At 42.1% G+C, this 16992-nt stretch overlaps 1 protein-coding gene across 3 annotated transcripts in view; it reads right to left on the minus strand.

The window, feature by feature from the left end:
* Positions 1-15795, minus strand: part of fam49al (family with sequence similarity 49 member A, like) — a 39322-nt gene extending 23527 nt beyond the window's left edge. Inside the window, exon 1 of one of the 3 annotated variants that reach the window (XM_085395234.1) lies at positions 15417-15795. The gene's annotated coding sequence lies outside the window, so the exon portion shown is untranslated. The remainder of the gene's footprint in view (positions 1-15416) is intronic. The other 2 variants (XM_085395233.1, XM_085395232.1) reach the window with 2 other exon arrangements.
* Positions 15796-16992: the final 1197 nt, after the last annotated feature.

Below are 16992 nucleotides of genomic sequence, written 5' to 3' on the forward strand. Positions count from 1 at the left end.
GACCTTGTAGTACCATATCACCCTATTAGAGCACTTCGCTCTCGCTCTGCAGGCCTACTTGTTGTTCCTAGAGTATTTAAAAGTAGAATGGGAGGGAGAGCCTTCAGTTTTCAGGCCCCTCTTCTGTGGAACCAGCTTCCAGTTTGGATTTGGGAGACAGACACTATCTCTACTTTTAAGATTAGGCTAAAACTTTCCTTTTTGCTAAAGCATATAGTTAGGGCTGGACCAGGTGACCCTGAATCCTCCCTTAGTTATGCTGCAATAGACGTAGGCTGCCGGGGGATTCCCATGATGCATTGAGTTTTTCCTTTCCAGTCACCTTTCTCACTCACTATGTGTTAATAGACCTCTCTGCATTGAATCATATCTGTTATTAACCTCTGTCTCTCTTCCACAGCATGTCTTTTATCCTGTCTTCCTTCTCTCACCCCAACCGGTCCCAGCAGATGGCCCCGCCCCTCCCTGACCCTGGTTCTGCCGGAGGTTTCTTCCTGTTAAAAGGGAGTTTTTCCTTCCCACTGTCACCAAAGTGCTTGCTCATAGGGGGTCACATGGTTGTTGGGTTTTCCTCTGTATCTATTATTGTACAATCTACTGTACAATATAAAGCGCCTTGAGGTGACTGTCATTGTGATTTGGAGCTATATAAATAAAATTGAATTGAATTGAATCAGGGGAGAGTGCAGACAGGAGGAAGGCAGGATATTTGCAGAATAGTTGCCAGGGAAACACAGCCTCTTATTCTCATGGCAACGCACAGTTTGGTGTTATCAATGAGGTGGGATGGATAGATGGACTTCGCTCAATATCTGGAGCACGAGGGGACACCAAAGCATTTACTTTCCTGTAGCAGTGTTAAAGTGCTGTGCAATCATGGAATCGCGTCTTCTACCTTATCGGGGAGTCATGGACTAATTCAGGAGTCTAATGTTTATTCTGTCAGTGAAAGGGCAAAGGTCAAGCCTTTCAAAGGAGACTAAACCCAAGAGACTAAAGCCCAATCCACAGGCGCTATATGTAAAAACCACAGATTAAATGTGTTGTGGCAGTGTTTAGTGTTCATCTGTGTTAAACTGTCGTCTTTACTGTAGAAGAATTTAATATGCAAAGTCACATCTGGTGAGTTTGCAGCTCGGTGCAGACAGAAAACTCAGTGAGTAGCCTTTACACATTTATCCACTTAACAAGCGCAGTTTAAGTTTGCAGACTTATTGTGAACTTTATTCTTGCTCCTAACTGTGGAGCTCTCACACGAGCCCTTTTTGTTGCAGCTGTAACTATTTGAGCCTTTACCAGACAAGAATAGATATCTAATTTTACCCCTGCTTGAGGGCCTCAAGTACACACTTTGATGGAGAACTATTTTTTTAAATCTGCTAATTGCTAATCAAATGGTCCACTTTTCCATTAAAGCTACATGCCACTTGTTTGCTTTCTCACCATGCACAAACTTCAGTTTTCATCTCTACTTCCAGCATACATGTTTATATTTACAGCTCGAGGGTTTAAGATGCATCCACCTTTATAGTGCACAACTTTTCATTTCAAAATCCAATCACCACTAAGTGAGTAATACTGCAGTGTTACAGGAGGCGTAAAAATGGTCCTCATGACTAATGTGCTTGATTAACATTTAAGTAAATACATTTAGTTTATTTTTTTATACAGATGAGTAAAAATGAAGGAAAAATGGTCTCAGGGACTCAGTAAGATGAGGATGCTATCTAGCATGTCACGCACAAAATTTCGTAAAACTGTTTCAAGATTTGAGCAAATAATTCATATGATTAACTTTATGGATGAATTTACTTACACAAATCTGATCTGTGTTATTACAGTGTTAATATATATACAGAGGACAAAATTATTGGCCACATTTGTTTTCTAATCGTACTAGTTTTCTTTAGAAAGCATAACTTGTTTATATTTGGACACAGAAACAAAAACTACCAGGGTCATTATAATTAGCCACCTGAAAAAACAGACCTTTTTATTGAGCAATAGCATGAACCAGCACTGTGCAATGATGTGCTTTAACTTTGTAATGCTCAAAGCTCGTGAAATCAAGGTCAAACTGAGCGTTATCTACTATTTACACACAGTATAAAAACTTCAGCAAGGGTTTGGGCTGAAGCTTGAGAAAGCATCACGGCAAAAACAACATAAATTAGTTTAAAATTGAGAACTGTTGATGCTCATAAAGCTTTTTTTTTTTTTTTGCCAGGGAGGTGCTGCTTAAGTTTAGAGAAAGAAGGGAGAGGTGTACAAGCTAAAGAGCAGCATCCCTACAATGAAACGCTTTAGGATTTCTGTAACTGGAAATCTCGACAAAGTGGAAGGAATCATAAAGAAAAAAGGACGTGAAGATTTTAAAAGAAATCCTCAAGCTGTCAGCAGGAAAACTGGTTCTGGGTCGTCACTTTGCCTTCCAGCACGATAATGACCCAAAACATGCTATTGGTGAAGCGCTACCTGCAGAAGATTAAAGTAAAAGTTCTGGACTGGCCTGCACAAAGTCCCTGACTTGAATCATTAAAAATCTGTGGGGTGAACTGAAGACCAAGGTCATGCCAGAAGACCAGCACATCTGGAGGAGCCTGAGAGATTCACCAAAGAAGACTGGGCTGGGATTGCTCAGGAAACATTTGTGAGACTACAAATAAAAACTACAACAAACAACTGCAGGATGTTATCCAGCAAAAAGGATACACAACTGTATATTAGCAATAAGCTAATAATTTTGACCCTGGTAGATTTTGATTTTTGTGAAATAATTTCGTTTCTATGTTCAAAGTAAAATAATGTAAGCATCCCCCAAAAAATGAGGTTAGGAAAAGCTATTTGAAAAATTTGTGTTTCTGTTTAACACAATTTGGGAACAAATTTTTATGAAGTGCTAATCATTCCGTCCTCATTTGGAAACGGTCAAAACAAATCAATGAATACTCGTCTTTTTGCCCTTCATGAGCCTCATCGTGAATCAGTGTCATGTTAATCAAATATCAGACTACTCTGCCGTCTCCAGATGGCAGACACTGTTAGACGAGCCAGCTGGAGGGGACAGTGTTTAAATGCACTCTAGCTGCTTTTTTCAGCAACCTGACAGCTGATATGTAGAGACTCAGACTAGAGGATTATAGGTGGGGCAGGAGAAGACACAGATTAGAAGATTCACAGATTCCACTTTTTCTGCAACCTTCTTTTTTATGCAGCCAATCATTCACTTCTCACCACCTGCAATTTTGACTTGTTCACTTTCTCGTTTGTCCTTTCTTGCCAGATGCAGATAAGTGTGGTATCACAGGATACATCTGTTTTTTTTATACTAACATTAATTGTAAGTAGTCTCTATGATCATGGCTGCTAATTTCGATCTCGCGCAAAAAGTAACGGAGCATGTGTCTCAAAATCCTAAAACCAAGAAATTTGGCATTTTGTACTTCCAGTTCTCTTCATCTAGAAAGAGAAGACCTCAAACCTGTGACTTTTTTAAGCTTTGCACTACAACATTAAATATGTAGGTAAATAATTGACCTGTAAATTTCAAAGGTGTTATGTGTCCCAGAAAGGAGTTTGCTAACAAGTGGCTAAACATGACCGCAAGCGATATTAAACACCGTGACAGTGAGCACAGCAGCTTAGCGACGATGACGCTCAAGTAGTTCGTTAGTCTCAGTGCTGATTGCATTCAAGCTTTGAAGATCAAAAGTGGCGTCACTTCATGGAGATTATCTTTCTCAGTAAAACGCCTGTTTTCTCCAAGAATCCAAAAAGCCTGTCAAAAAAATACCGCTGGCTATTTTACTGAGACAACCAGAGTGATGCTGGGCTTGCATCATCCTCGTGGAGCTCTTGTATGTTGAAGTGCTCTGGGAGCTCCTCACACTGTCAGATTGGTTGAACTTTGACCACTGCGTGGCATGTCAACTTCTCATACAGCCCACAGAAACCCGTCATGCACCTACAAGCAGGAAGGAAGGGCAAAAATGGCTGAATAGTTGATGTTGTGTGTGTGAATTCTTTCAAAATAACTTACACGCCTCAGTAAGGAAACACTTTGCATTCAAGTGCACAAGTGAGGTGTGTGTTTAACAGTCAGGCAGCGTGTTTAGATGAAGCTTTAAAGATCTATTAACGCTTCAAAGTTAAGGTTTGGAGAGAAACAGGTACAGCTCTGGCTATGGCCGCTGAACCCTGCTGAGAGCCCAAGCAGTGTGTGAGGACACGAGAGGAGACAAAGAGACTTTTCCAGGAGCAGAATGGGAGGTAGCAGCGTCAGACAAGGCCAGACCATCACCAAAGATTGACCACTGAAGGAATGTTACAGCCAATTTGCCTCAGGCCCTCCCCATCCACATTCATATACAATAATAGATACCGCTGTCCCTCCTTGAAGTGAGGTGGGATGGAGAATGAAAAGAAGAGAGAGGCTGAGTGTGAGAGCAAAAGATGGAGTGCAAAGGAGGGATGGAAATCAAAGGAGGAGGTTACGATTCTCCACCGCTACCCCTCCCCCTTCTCTCGCTCTCTTTCACACACACCAGTCCGGAGGAGAGCACGGTGCCTCGTGAAAGGCCGATTGCAAATGAGCATTGTGAGTCTGCGCTGCTGACAAAGAAAAGAGGATATAATGAGAGGCAGAAAAAAATGGCAGGCAGGCAGATGTGCGGCTCGTTTAAGTTGCACTTGAATCCGTTTCTACAGTGGAACATCCTTCAGTGTGATCTTTTCTCAAGTGAAATAAAGAAGTGGGGCAGCGACTGGGGGATTTCATAGCTTATTTGTTCAGAGGTGGATAAAAAAAGACACCTGATGTGTATTTGCCTTTGCTGCGGCAGCTCGTTTTGCTGAAGCGTTGAACATGGGAAAATCTTGGGAATTAAATTGAGTTCTCCTCTGTAGTTTCTTTCTCTTTTCTTTCTCAGCACAGATTAATATATGCCTTATATTTAATGTGGTCATTAATATTTGAATACCATGACTTGGCTCCGGGGCATTTTCAAACTTGGCAAAGCAGATCTGGAAAAATTACAGCTTTATATATCAGTTTTAATAGCGGTTTTGTCTCTGTGCTTCGGCTGTCAGAGGACATAAAGGAATGTATCTGCGAGCTCTTGTTATCTGTATTTGTGTTGCGGGATGCCAATTAGCTGCCATCAAAGAGAACAGGATAGGCTTTTAGGGTTCTACATGCACTCGCAGGGGGGCTCGTGTGTGTGTGTGTGTGTGTGTGTGTGTGTGTGTGTGTGTGTGTGTGTGTGTGTGTGTGTGTGTGGTAGTTAGTTATTGTGGTCCCCCTCCCCCATTGAACCCCCTTTTCTAGAACTCCCCACCACCCACTACCTGTAAACAAAGACAGACAGAATATGCGTGCATGCATGCTGGCGCTCTTTGTTCTTGATGGACTGCTTGCACTGTGTTTTATATAGGTCAGAGGAGAGTGTGTATGTTTGTGTTTTTACATGTGACGATAACTGCAAGGATAGACGTGAACAGCGTGAGCATTAGAGCAGATGCCTCCACATGCAGTGAGCGTGCATTTGGCTGAATCAACATCATCTACATCAGTCAGGATGGACTTTAATTACACTGAGTAATAATGTATCTTATGGACCTAAAATTTTGGTTGTAAGAACCAGTCGAATGCTTTGTTTTACCTGTTCAGCTGACCTCTGTCCACCCTATCTGGACCAAATGAGGCGTGCTTTATCGTAATTGCATTGTTATAACTAGATTAAAAATTTCAGCTTCACAGGTGCTAAAATATGACTGTATTTGAAAATTGTTTTGACCAGTAAGGAAGCATGGGTAGAAGATGAGCATGGTTTTAAAATGTAGTTAAAAAGGAGATCATCACATGCTTCAACCTGTTTTTGTAAGTCATCAATACAATATTCTAATATGACTCTAAAAATGTACCCAACCATTGTTAGGCCTGTTTGTGCAGTTGGCAAACTGACAATACTAAGCCTCACTGACAAAAATGAAAAACTACAAGCAGTAGATGTTCTTTATATGCTAAAAATGGGTTATTTTAGCCTGTTACTAGGTGGTTGCTAGGCAGCATATTGACATCCTAATGCGTGATGTAGATGAGAACCTTCAGGGGCCTAAGCTCTATCTGTGTGCAAAGTTTGTTTACTGGACTCCTGGTGGTCAAGCAGGAGTTTGTAGACAAAGAAACAAACACACAGAGATTTTGTGTTTAATATTAAAATGAAATATCCCATAATACTGATGCTCAAGACTGGCTATAGACAAAAATCCTGCCAAACAAAAACTGTCTTTGCTTATGGGCGTAAATGTGATTTGGTCAAAGCTTTTAACAGAGCTTCCTTTTTTAACACAAAAAAATTCTGTCACTATCTTCTCCACTTAATACCTTAAATAACTTAATCTCTTTTTAAATATTTAATTTGTTTTTGTATAATTTCTTTATCATTGTTGACTTGTGTAGTCAAGTCAAGGGATTTAAGTGAGAGAGGCAGCGAGAGACACAGTGTGTGTAAAACACAGAGAGTGAATGTCACAAGGACGAGGACTACTATAAAACGGTATGTAAAGGCAGTTTGAAGTCAAGTCCCTGGAGTCTCGCTGTCTTGTGATACTCCCCTCCCCTTCAACTCTCCTTCACTCTTTCATTCCACTCATTCCACGTCTGGCTGTATATTTTAGTCCACTTCCCTCTTTGCCTGCACCCACTAGCCACTGTTCTGTTCTTTAACAATAATTGTTTTCAAGTAGCACTCGAGCACCAAAACTCTTCCTTATCTTGAGCCTCAAACTCCAAACTCTCTAGTTGTGATCCAGCTCCAGTATATAAGCAGTATCTATTGTCTTATTCACCTTCATCAAACAGAAGCTATGGCATGGGCAGAAGGATGCCCTATTGACAAATAAATACTGAGAAATTGACAGTACAGTAAATTTCATGAAGTCTGCATGCCTGATAAAAATGCTTCTGATTGCACAATTTTTGCTGTTTGCTTAAGTAGAGGAAATTAGAGAAGAGTTCAGCGCCATCTTTGATGTTGAGTTCCGGGTAAGTGATTTCCACGGATGCACATCTTGCCCAATTTTTCCTTAGCACAAAACAGCAAAGCAGATTCCAGCAGATCTGGTGTCTACTGGCAGTTGTGCTGCGTTTGCAAAAGCGACTGAGCCCATTAGAGGTGCCTAAAAATGGAAACGTCATCCTCCTGTGCAAGTGCATAAAAATAGTAAAAGAAAAATTGCTCCAAATGGCAAATGAAGGCAACATGAAGCGGATGGAAGGAGCAGTGCACATACCTGAAAGTGAAACTTTACAAATAAAAGCTCCTTAAACTCCAACCTAAATGACACAGAGCCCCTAAGCAGGCTTTAAATCTGGATATAAATTCTCTATAAATATAAATTCTCTGTTAACTGAAAATGACATTAGTGTAGCAAATGCATCACTTATTGCTAAAAAAACAGCTAACATGAATGCACCTTGATGTCAGACTGCATAATGCAGAGACCAAGAAGGAGAGTGAGAAGAGGCCAGAGCTCGTGCTGATGGTAAACTGACAGTAATAGTGATGCTTGGAATTGGGAGATATTATGTGTCTCACTCCATTGGAACATGGCCACAGAGAATAAATGAACAAGGTGACCTCTAACCCCAATTTGACCTTTATGTACACAGAGCCAATCTATATTTAGCATCAAAGTCTGCCAGCAGACCTTGACACCTCTGCTGTGCACACCGTGCTGCAGTGTGTCTCACATGGCAGAGGATGCGGTGGGTGTTTCACCGTTCCCCGTCCCACTGGGAGGGGCAGAGGCTCTTAAATGTAGGAGACTGGCTGCAGTCTGAGGTATGGGCTCAAGCTGACACAAAGAATGGAAAAAAAGAGAAACTGATGGAAGAGGATAAGAACAGACAAAAAAGAGAGCACATTTGGGACATGTTGGTGGATCCCTGGTGTGAAAGTTTGAGCTCTTGGCTGTTTTCCTGGTTTATTTCTGTCCGGTGATTTATTTTGGACTTAAAAGCTTCTTTCAGTGCTGTTTGATGTATTAAAAAAGAGTGATATATACAGTCGTACAAATCCTCGCTAAACTAATTAGTGAGGATATCTCAGTGTCTATGTGCATATTGGCGGAGGGGCGGGGGGGGGGGGGGGGGGGGGGGTGTTTCTGTGTACAATCTGGCAAGCCTGATCAAACACAGTATAAAAGTATGGCTGCCAGCATCTTAGTTTGCCCATGGAAGGGCATGCACACACACACACACACACACATGCACACACACACATACACACACACACACACACACAAGCAGCAGTGACATTTACTAAGATCTGCCATAGTTACTGTTGCCCACCTGTCCAGCTTTACAGTGATAACAGAGGCTACACAGTATCATCAACTGAGTGAAGACTGCATTAAAAGAAACAGAAATATGCTGTACATAACCAAAAGTAGTCACAGCCAGCTTAGTTCATGCTGCCTGCTAATCAAAATTTTATCATGCCTTGGAAGTGAATTTCCAGGCTTAGCTGGATTTTTTTTTCTTCTTCATCTTCAGTTTTTACTGGTTTTATGAAACAGTAGTACTCGGTTTAGGGATAGGTCATGTGTTGGGTTAAAGTTTTCAGAATGTTAATCATGGTTTGGAAATGCTTTCTTTTTTCTGGAAAAAACTAACGAAGTCCAAACTCTCCCATCGGGGTTTGAACCTTGAGTGCAGCTGAATTAAAAGCTTTGTTGGGACTAGGTCAAACTCCACCCATTAACCCTGTCATGGCACAGCCTTTCGAATGCTCTACACCACAATGCAAACACTGTCCTATGGCCTGAGGAACACAATAGAGAATCCAGGACACTCACCGGACCTCCAAATTCCAGTACCACCTTCAGGTCCAGCTGCCTACATCCTAGTACATCCCCGAGGCCCCACATCCATGCCTAGATGGATCTAAAGTTGTTTTGGCAGTACAAGGTAAACTGGTGCAATATTGGGCAAGTTTTAATGTTGTTGTGTTTTTTTAAATTATATTATTTTTATGTTTATGCTATAAACTGTAAGTCTTTGACAAAAGTAATTGCCGGATGTGGCAATGTAATGGTGTCTTGTCTCATTGCTGAAGTGTAAACCTTCCCAGGAAAGAGCTCCTAAAGTTAGCCTAAATTCCAATGTAGTTTCACTAAGGATTTCCAAACTGTAAGTAAATGCTTTTTACCATAACGTGTACCCTTACACAACAATGTAGTTTGGTACTGAAAAGGTCTTTTGGTTTTGGAAGTAGAACCATTTGCTTTCTAGCTGTAGGCTACATGCTAACAATTAAGAAAGAGTAAACGAAGGGATGAGGTTTAAGCAACGATCAAAGACATGCTCGATTACGCTGCGCATAATGGCTGCTAAAGTAAATACACAATCACTGAGTCATTCTTCTCTCACAGGGAAAGTGTTCCACTCCACAGTAAGTATATTTACCTTTAGCCTCGAACCAAACATTAGGATATAGCCTTATAGCAGACCTTATAAAGGAAGTTAGAGCCATTGCAGAGTAGATAACTTGTCTTTCACTTTTTACACACTAATTGCAACACAGTATTGCTTCCTCTCCCCTCGCTCTGCTCTCTTTAGCCTCCCACCAGCATAAATTGATTTCACCTTTCATTTATTGACCTTAAATATGACCAGAGGGTGAGCAATTGGACTTTTCGTTGGTGTTAGTGGAGGCTCATTGTTCTCATCAACAGACAACAGACCACGGTGTTATTGTAAACCCAAGGTGAGCGTAACTAAAGTAATCTGATTACATCATCTTTCGCTACCACAGAAGAAAACGAGTTTGACAAGCCAAGTCATGTCGAAGTTAGAAGCTGGAGAGGATTCACTGTGGCTCGTCTCTGTGTCTTCCCGGATTTAACAGCACAAATTTCAAAGAGTTTCAGCAGAACACCCATAACAAGGATGATAACAGAGTTTAATAAGACTTCGCAGCAGTTTTCAGAAGTGCAATCAAGCATTGAGAATAAAGCAATATCGATGACCTATCAGATCCCGGCTCCCTAGTCACAAAGAATTAAATCTCACTGGCTCCTGAATCTAGTTTTTTACTGATTTAGTGGATGAATTCAGGACGTGTTACATTAGCCCTTTTGATAACTTGTTAGTCGAGATTTTTTACCCTCTAATGGGCCTTAAAGTTCTTATAATTTCTCCTGTTCGTTTCAAAATGTCGTGAGAAAATTCCTGAAGAACACCTGAATTACTCTAAAACAAGTTGAACGCGTTGATTTCATTTAACTAACAAAATTTCTTATCTTGTTAGCAAGTCTTTAGCAAGTCCTTTGAGGACACGTTTTTTTTAGTCTTGTTGGTTTACATGGACGACCATGAGCAATATATGGAGCGAGACTAAGTTTATTGAATATGAACGTTATCGGAAAAATAAGCAATAGTTTGCTGATGCTTTGGAGTTGATTTTGATTTCAAAACCCAAACTGTATCTTTTTTCCTGTTCTGGAAATGACTTTGCAGAATATGACTGAGAACTACCAATACGAATGAAATCAACTAATTTGTTGGCGTATTCATTCGAAACCTTAAGAGAGAGTGGTAAGGAGTTTTTGTTATATGTGGGCACACATGTTAGTGTTTCCACTAGTTTTCATTGTTAATACAAAGCTATTGTGTCTTGATAGTCTGTAGGTGCTACATGGACCTTTGCAGGCCCAACGGCTGCTTGTGTTGATGTTTGTGCTGTTGGTGGTCTACTAGCTTAGCCACAGAGAATCTAGATATCATGATAGACAAAAAACTTCTTTGCAGTAGAGTGTTGAAAACATTTATAACTGCCCACAGCAGCCACTGTTTGTATTTCTCGTCTGTGCTTTTTTAAATCTTTGATGGGCTTTGGGGTTGGTTTGTTTTTTTCACTTGTTTCTCTTTGTGGTGATGTTTGCTGTGGCTCTCTTTCCTGTTCGTGCGCACTTTTGGACGAATTCAACCTAAGCATAATCTATGCTGACTTTTTTGTAGGACGGTGTCAAAGTGCAGCCTCTGTATTGTTTAAATTCACATAATCCCTGTCTTAGGCGTGAATCCAGACCAAGACCCTGAATCTGACTTTACTCTACAAACATAAAAGTGTTGTCTATCTTTACAAATTACTCTCAGCAAGAAAGGAAACTATGCATATGTTCCAGTTTGTCAAGCTACTTAAGAGTCCTAAGACTTTAAGACTGAATTAATAATGGTGGTATTTACATTTTGTCTTTTATCTCACAAGAGTTTTCTGACTAATACTGGATTTAGTAAACGCTCTTCTTTCATACTGCCCTCCAGCATCCTACGCCTACACCTCTCGTCCCACACCCTCTGTTCCTCCACCCAATGCCCCTTTAACAGGATCATCTCTGCTCGCAGGAAGTAATCCATAATTCCTGACAATACTGGATTAAATACTACAAGATTAGCGGCTAGAGACAGCTCAAATCTCAAATTCCTCAATTATTTCAGCTCTGTCTATGACACCAATCTGACTTCTGAACTCAAATGATAACAAAAGAAGACCTCAAATGCAAGCGTGAGAGCTCAAGTGACAGATGTTGAAGTGACAGATGTTGCTGTTGGACAGATGGGCAGGGAAGTCAAATAGATTAGAAGTGGTGAGATAAAGTGTGGGCTGTCACACATTTTGAGAAAGCTTGTGTGGCCACATGGGCAAACATATGGATGATGGTGTACTTTAGTAAAAGGATTGACTGAGAATGGTTGTACTTTCACGTGTTTGTTTGACATCGTAGAAGGCTATGCTTTAAAACAAAAAGCCAAAATATACTTTTAAAACACTGTTTTGCTTTCCAAAGGCACTGGTGGGGCAAGTGTTTAATTCTGGGCTTCAATTTGGGCTTCGACAAGAACCATTTCAAAGCATCATGAGAGGATGAGCAGAAAATTCACAGTGACTTGATTTGGATAGCTCTCTTAATAAACTTACATGTAGTACAATATGTATATCATGTACTTCCTTTCATACGGCATGAAGTTCAACAGAGTCCTGTAGTCAAACTGAATATGTCAACTGGTCCACTTATTGGAAGTGACAGTTTCAGAGTTTGACTGTCACTGAAACGCTAGCTGCTGCATTTTGCAGCCACAACTAATACTACACTGAAGACAACACTAATATGCACAAACTCCAACAATGCCACAAACATACAGAAGATGTCAGCCAGAAGATAGACGCAGCCAGATGTCAATGGCATTTATAAGCCCCAACATTAGCATTTTGACTGCCACCATGTTAGCTTTTCCAAAGCAGAAGTATATTTTGACAAACACGGTGACTAAACTAGGGATTTTAGTGCGAAATTTGGGTATGAATGTGTACTTCATTGCAGACCTTATCATTTGGTGGATAATTTCATTAAAAAGGCTCCAACACACATAGACAGCAGCAAGGTCCAGTTAAGCTATTTTAATTATATGCTATAGTAGCCTATGTCATAAACCTGTCAATCAGAGTGGTGAGCCTCCAGTTTCAGCCAGTACAGTTGTTATGAAGTAAAAAACTATCAACACTGCATAAAGCCTTTTTAATACTGCTCCCTTAGACGATTTATTATGAGAGCTTCTTGGTCTCTGGGAAGCTTGCTAGCTAACTAGCTAGTACTAGCATTGAGTTTACAGCTACAAATAAAACAAATGTTTGTGTGAAGACACCTTACAAAATAAGAGAGTGCATGTTTGAGATGTAATCACTAACTTCCCTGACTTTCACTTGTTTTAGGCTAGGCTACTACTAGCTAACTAGCCACTATTCTGTGCAAAAATGTTTTGACGAAACACTCTTTCAGGCAGAAACTCTGTTCACACTTTACAAAAGTGAGAAGATCAGAAAACAAGACTACAATTACTCGTACTTTCCCCTTTTTCCTTCCTCCTAACCTTAAATAACCTAATCTTCTACCCCCACTCCCTTAACATGTGCTAACCAACAGACTGGAGCTGTTAAGGTTGCATGACTCCACAGTGAAATACATGACAGGAAATAATGTATGGCTGTGAACCTGAGGTTATTGCAGTGATAAGGTGAACACCAATAACTGCACATATTGTGGAGGAGAAAGGACAAAAATAGATAAGGTGATGTCTATTACGAGAACCTCCTCCGCCGTGACACCCAAGCCCCTATTCCTGTCTTCTGCCTTGTCGAGGCTAATAATCCTGACACATGGAAAACAGCCTGATGATGCCTCACCTCGCATGGACAGACGAAACAGGACAGTGTGAGACACACACACACACACACACAGTGCTAATCCTCCGCAAGACAGCAGGAGAGAGTGATCGTGCAGCGCTGGAAGCCACCACCGCACACTGTCAACACCATTTTGCAGCGAGCATTTTGACTGGATGAGAGAGAAGGAAGTGTCAGAAAGTGGCAAGCTGATGAAGACTGATGGGAGGAGTGACTTACTGAGAGCAAGGAATTAATAAATTAAGCAATAATGAAGAAGAGAGAAGAAGACAAAGAGAAAAAGATATGGGAGAGAATGGGGGAGAGATATGGGGGAAAGTGTGTGGGGGGGGGGGGGGAGACAAAAGAGTGACAGAGAAGGAGCGAGAGGAGAGCAGGGGGGAATGCAAACGGGCATGTTTCTATGGGCGCTCAGGAAAGATTTGGGGTGAGGGATTCTTGCATCATCGTGGCGAGCCAATGAAAAGGCTCCGTTAAAATGTTCAAAGGGAGTGTCCTAGCAACAGCGGAGTAAATACCATAGCAGCCACCATTCCACCTCAGACTGAAAAATCCTGCATGCACGCAAACACACACACACACACACACACACACACACAATTTGATTAACACATTGGTATGCTTTATATATAGATATAAATAAACTGATTCGCATTGAGCAGTTTTTGTCTAATGTTAAAGACATGTTTTAGTTAAATATATTTGTTTATACAGTTTTACCTCAGTCACTACATGTGCTACAGTGATAAATATAATAATTGTTAATAAATACATCACATATTGTACATGTCATACTTTCAAATATGTATGCACCTGTACAGTATAATAAAGTCCTACATATAGATATATTATAGAACACTGGCCACGCACACATACGCATTTATGTGTGTCATTTGTATGATTGGTATACATACATTGGTATGCAAACCAATTTATGCATGCAAACTTAAATTACAGTGAGTCATTCATTATCATAATCATAACCACATTCCTAGCGGCTGCAGCAGGCATGGATTCAGCCTCATACTTGGAATTACACACCTTTCATCTCAGTCCACTCTTACACACATGCTTTCTCTTTCTACCTTGCTTCAAATGCATCTGTCCATCCACACATCACCCCTCCCTCCCACACACACACACACACAAAAAGAAGACCTGCAGAGTCACATGGTAGCTTCACTCTTTCTGCTCCAAATGCACACCTTTCTCATTCACCAGTTGTTTTCCTACATTTGAAAAGTCCAAACATCCTTAGCCCTCATTCATTCATCTTTCCATTCAGTTTTTTTCCCCTCCATCCATCCTTTCCTTCCCTCCTCCCTGTTATCCACTCCAGTCGCATGCACCCACCCCTTCTGATCAGCGTTGCAATTCTGAGGCTATTGTTTTTAGCAGGTCTGTTTGCAGAAATGACCGGCCTGAGCTTGAACCTCAAACACCTCATCTCGCTGCATAAAGCCAGGCGCCTTTTGTACGCGTCGACAATTAGATGATATAACGCGTGTGCGGTGAATGGATCTCAATGTGCGAGAGGCCATGCCTGGCATGCAATTTATCCACATTGTTCCCACAGTTTCAGTGTAATATACAATGCATGTGCTGCAATGGTTCTAGGTCACATATGTCCTATGACCAAGCCACCAACCTTCACAGGAAATTTGCACACATGAGCTCTCCTGATGGTTTCCAACATGCAGAGCAGATCCCTGATGGTGTGTGTGTGTGTGTGTGTGTGTGTGTGTGTGTGTGTGTGTGTGTGTGTGTGTGTGTGTGTGTGTGTGTGTGTGTGTGTGTGTGTGTGTGTAGAGATGTGTATATGACTGTGGCAGTGACTGTGGCGCTCTGGCTAAGCACTGCAGTGAAAGAGGACAAGTCCCAGTTGACCAGCCCCACATGCTCCCTTCCTCCCGCCTTACTCCACAGGGGGGTTCTGACCCAGGCTAGTCTTTCCCATCCGGTCCATCTACCCTGCTAAAACTAACCACCCAAGTCACCCACCAGCCTCACTCCAAAACCTGACCCACATGCCTCCTCCATCCTCCTTCTCCAGCCTCTCTTTAAGGTGAAGGGTGGGACTATCCGATCCCCTTCCTGTGCTGAGTGGACAGAACGTTGGTGAGAGGTGAAACGAAGGGAGAGGGAAAAAAAAAAAAGAGCTCAGCTTACCGGCTCGGCGTGCAGGAGGGAGGATGATGCCTCTGACTATGCTCTTCCTGCCTCCTCTGCTGGACCGAGGTGAAACGGAGATGGATGCAGAGAACAAAAGGGAAGGATGGGAGGGAAAAAAGAAGCAAAAACAGCCGCTGTCGGCTTGCGGGAAAATGAAGCGAGGAGAAAGAGCGCAGAGGATGCCAGAAGAGGAAGAAGAAGACAAAGTCCCCGCGCTGCTTTTCTCTCCCTCTCTCTCTCTCTCTCTTGTTTTCTGTGTGGATCCTTTATCCTCGTGAGCCAGAGGGTTGTGGATTCACCTAAACACTGAGCACACGCACTGCCTCACGCCACACAGCCCTCCCTCTTCCTCTCTCTCTCTCTCTCTCTCTCTCCACTATAGACAGCAGCTGCTGGTCTATGAGAAATAGAACGCTATGTCCCCCTCCCTCTGTCCTTCTCCTCCTACCTCTGTCGCTCACAAAGACCCCCACCACACTCACACTCAGCATATCCTCACAACACCCCCTCCCCCTTTGACTAACATCTCCCACTAGCCTGCTGGCAACAAGAGGAGGGGGCACTGCTGTGTGAGTGTGTGTGAGACACAGAGAGTGCAGAGTTGCATTGTGTTTGACATTGTTCTAGTGGCAGAGTGACTTATTCTGTCCGCACGGTGAGAAAATGCACCGCGATGAGCAGGGATGTGCATCGGGGGTATTTTTTGCAAACTGTGTGGGTGACTGCTGAGCATCACTCGCTGCCACGTTGCAGAAAGGGAAGGAAATTCGCATTATTTGTGGTTATGGGTAGCGGGAGCACGAGGGTGTATTTATTTACAGCTAGGCCGAAGTGTACATAAGTGTGAACAAAATGAGCTCCTATTTATGAAACTTTGAGCATCATGGGCACCTCTTTCGCTAGAACGCCTACGAAGTATGTGGTTGACTGTGTGCGTCGTCACTTTCCTCTGTGCTCTCGTCCTTCAGCAAGAATTTGGCCTGGTGAAAACTCCCAGTAGGGAACCTTACTTCGGGGTCACAGCCTGTAGGTTAAATGAGCCGTGGCTAAATTGTCACTCAGTGTGCTTGTCCTTGTGGGTGTGTGTGTGAGAGTGGAGAGAATGCCTATTATCTGGTGGTCTTGTACCCAGATCAGTGCTTGTGGCATCCCCCTTTTTTTTGTTTGTTTTATTCTGTTTTTTCTGTACAAAAATTTAAAGGCGTGATTCTGCGATGCAGAGTGAGGCTACAATGACCTGCTGCCCTCTTACAGTCAGGTTATGTGAGGAAATCTGACTTGACCAGTGGCCATTATTGATGTTCTGACCATGGCTGCAGTTAAAAGCCTCATGGGTCATATAAGGACACTTGTTCTCTGAGAATGAGAAGCTTACACTCGCATACAGAGACTTAAAAGTGCTTCATAATGAGTTTATTCACCCCTTTTGAAAGCCCACCCATCCATCCATCCATCCATCCATCCATCCATCCATTTTCTTCTGCTTATCCAATTCAGGGTCACAGGGGAACTGAAGTCTATGCCAGCGAGTGGTGAAGTACACCCTGGACTGGTCATGAACATTTGGCAGCCC

The sequence above is a fragment of the Rhamphochromis longiceps genome, linkage group LG22 (genome assembly GCF_057381845.1).
Source record: "Rhamphochromis longiceps isolate RC_006_pf linkage group LG22, R_longiceps_female_GT1.1, whole genome shotgun sequence".
NCBI classification, from domain to species: Eukaryota; Metazoa; Chordata; class Actinopteri; order Cichliformes; family Cichlidae; genus Rhamphochromis; species Rhamphochromis longiceps.